This window comes from Pteropus vampyrus, unplaced genomic scaffold (genome assembly GCF_000151845.1).
Source record: "Pteropus vampyrus isolate Shadow unplaced genomic scaffold, Pvam_2.0 Scaffold137, whole genome shotgun sequence".
NCBI lineage: Eukaryota > Metazoa > Chordata > Mammalia > Chiroptera > Pteropodidae > Pteropus > Pteropus vampyrus.
In genome coordinates, this window is record NW_011888918.1 from 1,968,882 (window position 1) to 1,979,556 (window position 10,675).

Here is a 10,675-nt window from a genome sequence, read left to right on the forward strand (position 1 = left end):
CAGCTTAGGGATTTTGTCAAGGACTCAAGTACTTGCCCACCATCCTTAGTGTGTGTGTTTGTCCAGTCGCAAGATGGTACCAGTATACTTTCAGGTCTCTCATCCACATTCCAAGGAGGAACGTTCCCAGAAGTTCCCACTTTCGGATTTGCAGCTCTTTCTGGTCACATGGGCACCAGTAGCTGGAAGGAGGTAGGGTTGGGGCACATTACTGCTTAAACAAAATCAGGGTCTGTTAGGAAATCTAGTGAAATGGATGTTGGGTAGGCAACTAGCAGTACAGCTCCAGCACCTGTGACCCAGAAGGCATTTAACTGTGATTATTTCTTCCAGGGCTCTGGGGAAATGGATGAAGCCCTGGCCTCTGAAGCACCGTGTCTAATAGTTATCTGAGCTGCTGGGTTGGGTATCAGTCTTGCCAGCTTACATTTGTTAGCCTTTGAAGACGGGCATTTGTCTATATTTTGTTAGAGCCTCAAAAAGCCCCTAATGGAGAGAGACAATCCTTATCTATCCATTTTTATAAACGAGGGCATCAAGGCAGAGATAATTTATTCTTTCAATATGAAACGTTTGTTGAAGATCTACTATACCAAGCACCATTCTAGGTGCCATAGCAGTGACCAGTCATTGGTAACAATGCCTGCTCTTGTTGAGTTCACATTTTAGTGATGATATGTCCAAAGTCAGTAAATGAAGTGCCTGGGACTAAAGTTGGGTGTCCTAACTCTTACCCTAGTGTTTTCCCTGAGATATGCACCAAAGACCCTCCCCACCCTGAGCCCTTCCCCCAAGCATTGTTTTATGTTCTGGAGCAGCTGCAGTTGTGGATGGAGCCCAAGTGAGCTATCCTTGGGTCAAATAGGTTGAGCTTACCAAATGGAATGACAGGTGAGTACAGAAATGAGGTGGAAAGCAAAGCCAAGTATGGCTACATGGGGAGGAATCTTACCAGAGTTGAGAATCCTTAGCTCCAGATTGAAGTGACAGAATGACAGCATCTCTTTGTGTCTGTCTGCCTCTGGCTCTATTCCTTTGGCTGGCACTTGTTCTGGCTCTGTAGCCCACTCCCTTTCTTGTTTGGGTTTCCTAAAGGTGTTGCAAGCTCTTCCAAATCCATGTCAGAGGGCAGGGCCAGCCACTCGGCTGCAATGCCAATCTTGTCTCAGGGGCTTTGAACTGCGGAACTAAGACACAACCGTTTCATTTGCTTAGCCCCAAACTGATGAAAATATTACCTTTCTGTGTTTTGATGGAACTAAATGAGTACAAAACAAAAAAGACTTTGTAAGTCAATTTGAACAGGAAGTAAGTCCATACTTATATATAATATTATTAACCTGGAATGAAACTATACCATTAGGCACTCACAGTGAATAGAGAATCACCTTGGGTCTCTCTAGCCTTGGTGTCAGAAAATAGGGGCACTTCCTCAGTGCTCCCCTTGGTGGCAGCAGTTTCTGGCCTCCTAAGGACACCTCTAGGCTGCCCAAGGCAGGTACAGTGAGCAAGCTGGTAATCCGGACTTGCAGCAGAGCTAGAGTTGCTGTAGCAACCAGATGCTGCCTTGAGGGTGGAATTTTAAAATATCTCAGCTATAATAGTTATTTTTTTCCCCAGTCAGTCTGTTACTTCCCCAGTGCTGCGTGGTGCTGCTGAGGCTGGGCCATGCTGGGACACCAGTTTCTCTGCCTGGGGCTCTTGGCAGCTTCTTCAAGGGTTGGAGGTGGAGGATTATCTCAGGGTGTGAACTGCTGGGGAGATGACAGAGCTTCAGCTTTTGCTTCCAGGCTCCTTCGGATCTTGGTTCCAAAAGCCTTATGTCATTTTTCTTTTTTGGGAGGCAGAGGAGGAGAGGGGTCTAGCTTGAAACTCCCTCCCTCCTCCCACTCTGATTTGAGCCTTCTGGCTTATACCCTACCAAAGCAGCCTTAGCATTCATGGGACCTCTTTTTGGGGAGGAGAGGGACAGGTTCCTTCTTGTCTGCTTTTCCCTTTGGTCTTTCTAACTCCTTTTGGCTTCATTGATTCACTCAACAAACGACTGCTAAGAACCTACTAAGCACTGGGTTAAGAAATGAGAAACTGCCCTTATTTTGGAGGAATTTATCAGTCTCTTGACCCTGGACTTGGCCCTATCAGATTTCAAACATTTTTATAAAGTTATAGTAATTTAGTGTTCTACTTGGCAGAGGAAGGGATACAAACCATGGAACAAAACAGCACTTAGAAACACTTACATGAAATAGATGAAAATATATGAAAATGTGGCTTATTTAGATGTTTATTTCTTGCTCATTTCATAGTCTGATGTGGGGTAGGTGGCTAGTCTTGGCCTTTCTCTTCCAGGTGGTGACTCAGGAATCTAGGCACCTTCCATTTTGTGGTGCTGTCATCTTCAGCACATGGTCTCCAAGGTCTCTGGGGAATAGGGAGAGAGGATGGATGACTGAAAAGGAATTCATAATAGTGTTGTACTTCAATTCTGTCCATATCCATTGGCCAGACACATGGTTCCATTGCAACTCCAGAGAGAATGGGAAATGTGGTCTTCCTTTATGCCTAAGAAAAGGAAATGAGATTGGTCAACATCTAGCTTGTTTCTCTTCCCATATTACAATTAGGATAAAGAAATTCTGTTTTGCTTAGTTTTTGTTATTTAATTTTAAGTGAAGAGATCAAGCAATATGAAGAATAAAAAAAAGTGTATTAGAACTTTTTTGTGCAATTCTCTTTATAATTTTATTTTTTATTTTTTTCTTTTATTTCCATCCCCCCACCTCATTCCCCTTTAGCAAACATCAGTTTGTTCTCTATATCTATGGGTCTGTTTCATTTTGTTTATTCATTTCTTCTTTTTTTAGATTTCATATATATGTGAAATCATACAGTATTTGTCTTTGACTTATTTCACTTAGCATAATACCCTCTAGGTCCATCCATGTTGTTGCAAATGGCAAGATTTCACTCATTTTTATTGCTGATTAGTATTCCATTGTGTGTGTGTGTGTGTGTGTGTGTGTATCACCACATCTTTATCCATTTAACTATTAATAGACATCTAGTTTGCTTGCACACCTTGGCTGCTGCAGCGAACATAGGGGTGCATATATCTTCTCAAATTAGTATTTTTGTTTTCTGTGAATAAATACACAGAAGTGGCATTGCTGGGTCATGTGTCAGCTCTACTTGTAATTTTTTTGAGTAATCTCCATACTGTTAGTAGCTGCACTAATTTACAATCCCACTAACTGTATGAATGTTTGCTTTTCTCCATGTCCTCGCCAACACTTGTTATTTGTTGATTTATTGATGAGAGCAATTCTGACAGGTATGAGGTGATATGTCATTGTGGTTTTAATTTGCATTTCCTTGATGATTAGTGATGTTGAGCATCTTTTCATATGTCAGTGGGCCATCTGTATGTCCTCTTTGGAGAAATGTCCTCTATTCAGTTCTTCTGCCCATTTTTTAATTGGATTATTTGTTTCTTTGGTGTTAACTGGTATGAATTCCTTACATATTTTGGATATTAATCTCTTATCAGATATATCATTTGCAAATATCTCCTTTCATTCAATAGGTTGTCTTTTTGTTTTGTTGATGATCTCCTTCACTGTGCAAAACTCTTTAGTCTGATGTAGCCTCATTTGTTTATTTCTTCTTTTTTTTGTTTCCCTTGCCCAAGGAGACATATCCAAAAAAGATATTGCTGAAAGCGATGTCAGATGGTTTACTGCTCTTGTTTTCTTATAGGAGTTTTATGGTTTCAGGTCTTACTTTTAAGTCTTTAATCAATTTTGAATTTATTTTTGTATACGGTATAAGGAAGTGTTTCAGTTTTATTTATTTTTGCATATATATGTCCAGTTTTCCCAACACTACTTATCGAAGAGGCTATCTCTATTCCATTGTATATTCTTGCCTCTTTTGTCATACATTAATTGATCATTTAAGTGAGGACTTATTTCTGGATTCTTTATTATATTCCATTGATCTATATATCTGTTTTTATGCTAGTACCATACTTTTTTGGTTATTATAGCTTTATGGTATAGTTTGATATTAGGGAGCATGATACTTCCCATTGTTGCGGAGATGGTTTGGAAGAAGAGTCAGAATCTGGAAATGTTCAACTAACATGGATAAGGGAGAAGAGGAATGGCAATGCTAGCATCCCCTACCCTTGTCTCCATGGCTTTTATTCAGTTTCCCACAATGCTGGCTTTGTAATTTATAATTAGTTACTATCAGGTTAGTAAATACAAGCTACAGCCAACTCCCAGATTCAGCCTCAAGGCCACCCCTGTGCTCTCAGCCATTTCTTCCCAAGTATCTTTTTTTTAGTCCCTAGAGCAAGAAGTCCCAGAATCGGTTGGGCATGTGCACCCTCCCTGCAATGTGTCCTTGTGTGTAAGTCCACATCTGCTTCTGATGTCCTTGTCGCTCCAAGCACCAGGCATCCTGCCAGGACTGCAAGTGTCTCTTACAACACCCATTTTGTTCTTTTTCAAAATTGCTTTGGATATTTGGGGTCTTCTACGGTTCCATATAAATTTTAGCATTAGTTGTTCTAATTCTGAGATGAATGCCATTGGTATTTTAATAGGGATTGCACTGAATCCATATATTGCTTTAGACAGTAAGGACATTTTAACATTATCAATCCTTCCAATCCATGAGCAAGCTATATCCTTCCATTTATTTATAACTTGTTCAGTTCCTTTCTCCAATGTTATAGTTTCAAGTACAGGTCTTTCACCTTACTGCTTAAATTTATCCTAGGTATTTTATGCTTTTTAATGAAATTGTAAATGGGATTGTTTTCTTTATTCCTTCTTCTGATAATTCATTACTGGCATATAGAGATGCAATAGATTTCTGAATATTGATTCTGTATCCTGCAAACTTCACTGAATTTCTTTATTAGTTCTAGTAGTTTTTTCATGGAGTCTTTAGGTTTTTCTATATATAGTATTATGTCATCTGTAAATAATGAGAGTTTTACTTCTTTTGCAGTTTGGATGCCCTTTATTTCTTTTTCTTTGATCGCTATGGCCAGGACTTCCAATACTATGTTGAGTAGAAGTGGTGAAAGTGGGCATCCTTGTTTTGTTTCTGATCTTAGAGGAAAAGCTTTCAGCTTTTCACCATTGAGTATGATATTAGTTGTGAATTTGTCATATAAAGCCTTTATTATGTTGAGATGTGTTCCTTGTATACCCACTTTGTTGAGAGTTTTTGTCATAAATTGACAAAATTGATACCTGGGGTGAATACCACTTGGATATAATGTATATCATTTTAATGTATTGTTGAATCTAGTTTGGTAGTATTTTGTTGAGAATTTTTATATCTACGTTCGTCAAGGAGATTGGCCTGTAATTTTTTTTTTTTTTTTTTTTTTTTTTGGTAATACCTTTGTCTGGTTTTGGTATAAAGGTGATGTTGGCTTCGTAGAATGAATTTGGAAACATTCCATCCTCTTTAATTTTTTGGAAAAGTTTAAGAAGAGCAAGTATTATTTCTTCCTTGAATGTTTGGTAGAATTCACCTGTGAAGTCATCTGGCTCTGGACTTTTATTTTTTGGGAGTTTTTGAATTACTGCTTCAATTTCATTATTAGTAATTGGTCTGTTTAGAGTTTGTGTTTCTTCCTGGTTCAGTCTTGGAAGGTTATGTACTTCTAGAAATTTATCTTTTTTTTCTAGATTGTCGAAATTTGTTGGGTTATAATTGTTAATAGTATTCTTTAATAGTTCATTGTATTCCTGTGGTATTGGTTATAACATCTCTTTCATTTCTGGTTTTACTTATTTTCTCTCTTTTTCTTGGTGAGTTTAGCTAAAGGTTTGTCAATTTTGTTTGTTTTTTTAAAACACCAGCTCTTAGTATTATTGATATTTTCTATTGTTTTTAAAATTCCTATTCAGTTTATTTCTGCTCTGATCTTAACTATTACTTTTCTTCTGTTTACTTTGGGTTTGTTCTTTTTCTAGTCACTTTAGGTGTAGAGTTAAGATTGTTTTTTGGTAATTTTTCTTGTTTCTTGAGGTATGCCTGTATACCTATGAACGTCCCTCTTAACTGCTTTTGCTGCATTCCATAAATTTTGAAAAGTTGTGTTTTTATTTTCATTTGTTTCAAAATAGTTTTTGCTCTCCTGTTTGATTTCCTCTTTGATCCATTGGTTATTTAGTAGTATATTGTTTAATTTTCCCATATTTATGTTTCTTCCAGTTTTCGTCCTATGGTTGATTTATAGTTTCATGTCATCGTGGTCAGAAAAATTGTTCGGTATGATTTCAGTCTTCCTGAACTTATTGACACTTATTTTGTTGCCCGATTTGTTATCTATCCTGGAGAATGTTTCATGTGCACTTGAAAAAAATGTGTACTCTGCAGTTTTGGGATGAAATGCTCTATAAATGTCTATTAAGTTGATCTGGTCTAATGTGACAGTTAAGGCCATTATTTCCTTATTAAATTACTGTCTGGATGATCTATTCATTGATATAAGTGGGGTATTAAAATCCCGTATTATTATCGTATTACCGTGGATATCTCCTTTTATGTCCATTAATAATTGCTTTATATATTTGGGTGTTCTTATGTTGGGTGCATATTTAGGATTTTTATATCCTCTTCTTGGATTGACACCTTATGTAATTCCTTTCTTCGTCTTTTTTTGCATTTTTTGTTTTAAAGTCTATTTTGTCTGATATGAATATTGCTACTTCAGCTTCCTTTTCACTTATGTTTACATGAAATATCCTTTTTCACCCCTTCATTTTCAGTCTATATGTGTCATTCAATTTGAAACGAGTCTCTCGTAAGCAGCATATAGATGGGTCATGTTTTTCTAAAAATCGAACTCACTGGGGAAACATTGGTTAATAACATATAAATTTCAGGTGTACGACTTTATAGTATGAAATCTGCATACTCCATTGTATGCTCGCCACTTTAAGTCTAGTCTCCATCTATCACCATATATTTGACCCCCATTACCCTCTTCGTCCTTCCCATGCTCCCCTTCCCCTCTGATAACCACCATTCTGTTGTCTTTATCTAGGAGTTGTTTTTGTTTTATTTGTTCATTTGTTGCCTTTTGTTTTATATCCCACATGTGAGTGAAATCATACGGTTCTTGTTCTTTTCCATCTGACTTATTTCACTTAGCATGATATTCTCAAGATTTATCCATGTTGTCGCAGATGGCAATATTTCATCTTTTTAATGGCTGAGTAGTATTCCATTCTATATATGTACCACGTATTTTTTATTCAATGATCCTTCAAAGGACACAGGTTGTTTCCATATCTTGGCTACTGTGAATAATGCCGCAGTGAACATAGGGGTACATATATCTTTATGAATAAGTGTTTTCAAATTTTTGGAGTAGATAACCAGAAATGGGATTGCTGGGTCATATAATAGCTCTATTCTTAATTTTTCTGAGGAACTTCCATCTCTTTTCCATGGTGCCTTCACCAATTTATATTCCCATCAGCAATGTGTAAGTGTTCCCTTTTCTCCACATCCTCTCCAACACTTGTTATTTCTTGTCTTATTGATAATAGCCATTCTAACAGGTATAAGGTGGTATCTTGTGGTTTTGATTTGCATTATAACTAGTGAAGCTGAGCATCTTTTCATATATCTGTAGACCATCTGTACGTCTTCCTTGGAAAAGTATTTCTTTAGGTCCTCTGCCATTATTTATTTAGATTATCTTTTTTTTTTTTTTCAAGTTGTATGAGTTCTTTATATATTTTGGATATTAGTCCTTTATCAGAAGTATTGTTTGCAAATATCTTCTCCCAGTTGATTGGTTGCTTTTTTGTTTTGTTGATGGTTTCTTTTGCTGTGCAGAAGCTTTATAGTTTGATGTGGTCCCATTCATTTATTTTTTTCTTTTACTTCCATTGCCTTTGGGATTAAGTTCACAAAAACCCCTTTGAGACCAAGATCTATAAGGTTAGAGCCTATGTTTTCTTCCATGTATTTTAGTGTTTCAGGTCTTATATTCAAGTCTTTAATCCATTTTGAATTAATTTTTGTGTATAATGTCAGCAATCTAGTTTCATTCTTTTGTGGCTTTCCGGTTTTCCCAACACCATTTATTGAAGAGGCTTTTATTTCTCCATTGTATGTTTTAGGTTCCTTTGTCAAAAATTATTTGCCCATATATGTCTGGGTTTATTTCTGGGCTCTGGATTCTGTCTCATTGGTCTCTGTCTGTTTTTCTGCCAATACCTACTGTTTTAATTATTGTAGCTTATGAGTATATTTTGAAGTCAGGGAATATAATACCTCTGGCTTTGTTCTTTTTTTCCTCAGGATGTCTTTGGTTATTTGGGATTCTTTGGGGGTCCCATACAAATTTGAGAATTTTTTGTTCTGTTTCTGTGAAAAATGCCACTGGGATTTGAATGAAAATTGCATTAAACCTGTACATTGCTTTAAGTAATATGACCATTTGAACGGTCCTCCATTCCATGAACACAGAATATTTTTCCATTTCTTTGTGTTTTCTTCAATATCTTTGAACAATGTCTTGAACTTTTCAGTGTATAGGTCCTTCAATTCTTTGTTAAGTTTATTCCTAGGTAATTTTATACTTTTGTTACAATTATAAATGCGATTGTTTTCTTCATTTCTTTTTCTGATATTTTATTGTTAGTATATAGGAATGCCATAAGTTTTGTATTTTGATTTTGTATACTGCAACTGTACTGTATTTGTTTATTGTCTCTAATATTCTTTTGGTGAAATTTTAAAAGTTTTCTATATATAGAATCATGTCATCTGCAAATAGTGACAGTTTTACTTCAGTGTTCATAAATGAGACTAGCCTATATTTAAAAACTTTTTTTTACAGTATTTGTCTGGTATTGATATTGATTATATTATCCTCATAAAAGTAATGGTGGCCCATTCATCTTTTTCTATTTTCTAAAACAGTTTCTTTAAAATGGGATTATCAGGACTTCCCGTCAAGATGGAGGAGTTGGTAAACTCCGTGCTCACCTTCTCTCACAACCACATCACAATTAAAAGTAAATTACAGAACAAACATCATTGAGAACTACCTGAAGACTAGAAGAATAGAAGTCCTCTGACTAAGGATATAAAGAAGCCATATGGAGACTGGTAGGATGGCTGCAGACACAGAATGGGCTGGCCCCACACCCACGAGTGGTGGTTAAGAATCTAGAAGAACATCTCTGCTGTGGAGGTCCCCCCTGAGGAGGGAGGGGCCCCAGACACACACTGGGATCCCCAAACCAGGGCACCAGTGCCAGGAAGAGAAGTCCCCATAACATCTAACTGTGAAAAACAATGGGGATTACATCTGAGTTAGATGAGGGGCTGCTGGAGACCAAGGCATTCTCTTGAGGGGATAGTGCACAGACTTGCTCACTCACAAACTTACTTGCTCTGTGCTCCAGCTCAGGGGCAACAGCTCAGAAAGTACCAGAGATGTTCAGGGAGGAGCCGAATTGACTAACTTCAGGGTGAAGACTGGAAGGATGGGTCAGGAAAGCTCTCTGTAGGCATGGGAATGCTGGCAGACCCCATTGTTCCTTTACTGAGCCCTACCCACAATGAGCCAGGAAGGGCAGGCAGAAACCAAACCTGAGATCTCCATTAACTTAGCTAACATCGTTTACTCTGCCCTGGTGATTCCCTGAGACCTTGTCCCACCCAACTTAAGCACACAAACCGAGCCTCTTCCAGCTGCTTTTCCACCCAAACTTCCTGCCTTAGCTTGCACTGCAGACTTTCCTAAAATCTCTCAAAGGTCTACAAATCCCAAACAAGCAGCAGCTGGCATTAGTGTGCCCCCTACTTCTCAATAAGTGGCCCCAACCCTGGCACGAGTGGTAGTTGGCCTCAGTTCATAACCTACCTCTCTTAGCACAGGTGATAACCAACTGCAGATCACTTTGTAGCTCCTACCGGTTGCCCCAAGCTGGGCATAGACAGCAGCTAACATGGGCCTCCACCAGATCTCCTCCCAAGAGGCCCCAGAACTCACACTCACACACTTGGTGGCCAGCTTCAGACCATACCAGAGTACCATCTTTCTGCTCAACAAATGACACACCAAAAGGGTGGACTCAGCAGGTACCAGAGTCCCAGTTAAGCGAATCTTGCTCCATAGGATAAGCGCACACAATAGCTCATTCACTGTCACAGCCAGTCCTCATAGCCAGTCAACCTGAGGGTCGATCCCTCCAACTGACATAGCAACAGCAATTGAGGCTCAGTTACACAAGGAACACCCCTGGAGCACCTGGCTTAGGTGGTCAGGGAGTATGCACCACTGGGCCCCCAGGACACCTACTATAAGGCCACGCTGCCAAGACTAGGAGACATAGCAGATCAGCCTAATATATAGAAACAAAGGCAAGGAGTCAGCCAAAATGAGGACACAAAGAAACATTTCCCAAGTGAAAGAACATGACAAAACTCCAGAAAAAGAACTAAATGCAATGGAGACAGACAATCTACCAGATGCAGAGTTCAAAACATTGATTATAAGGATGCTCAATGTAGTAAGGGGAAGAGTAGATGAATTCAGTGAGAACTTTAACAAAGAGATAGGAAACAAAAATGGAGATAGAAAACAAAAAAAGAACCAGTCAGAAATGAAGAATACAATAAC

At 38.2% G+C, this 10,675-nt stretch overlaps 1 protein-coding gene across 4 annotated transcripts in view; it reads left to right on the forward strand.

Annotated features, from left to right (window-relative positions):
- HDHD5 (haloacid dehalogenase like hydrolase domain containing 5) overlaps window positions 1–10,387 on the forward strand; it is a 28,804-nt gene extending 18,417 nt beyond the window's left edge. For all 4 annotated transcript variants that reach the window (XM_023535144.1, XM_011367795.2, XM_011367796.2 and 1 more), the window contains exon 9: window positions 8,968–10,387. The gene's annotated coding sequence lies outside the window, so the exon portion shown is untranslated. The remainder of the gene's footprint in view (window positions 1–8,967) is intronic.
- Window positions 10,388–10,675: the final 288 nt, after the last annotated feature.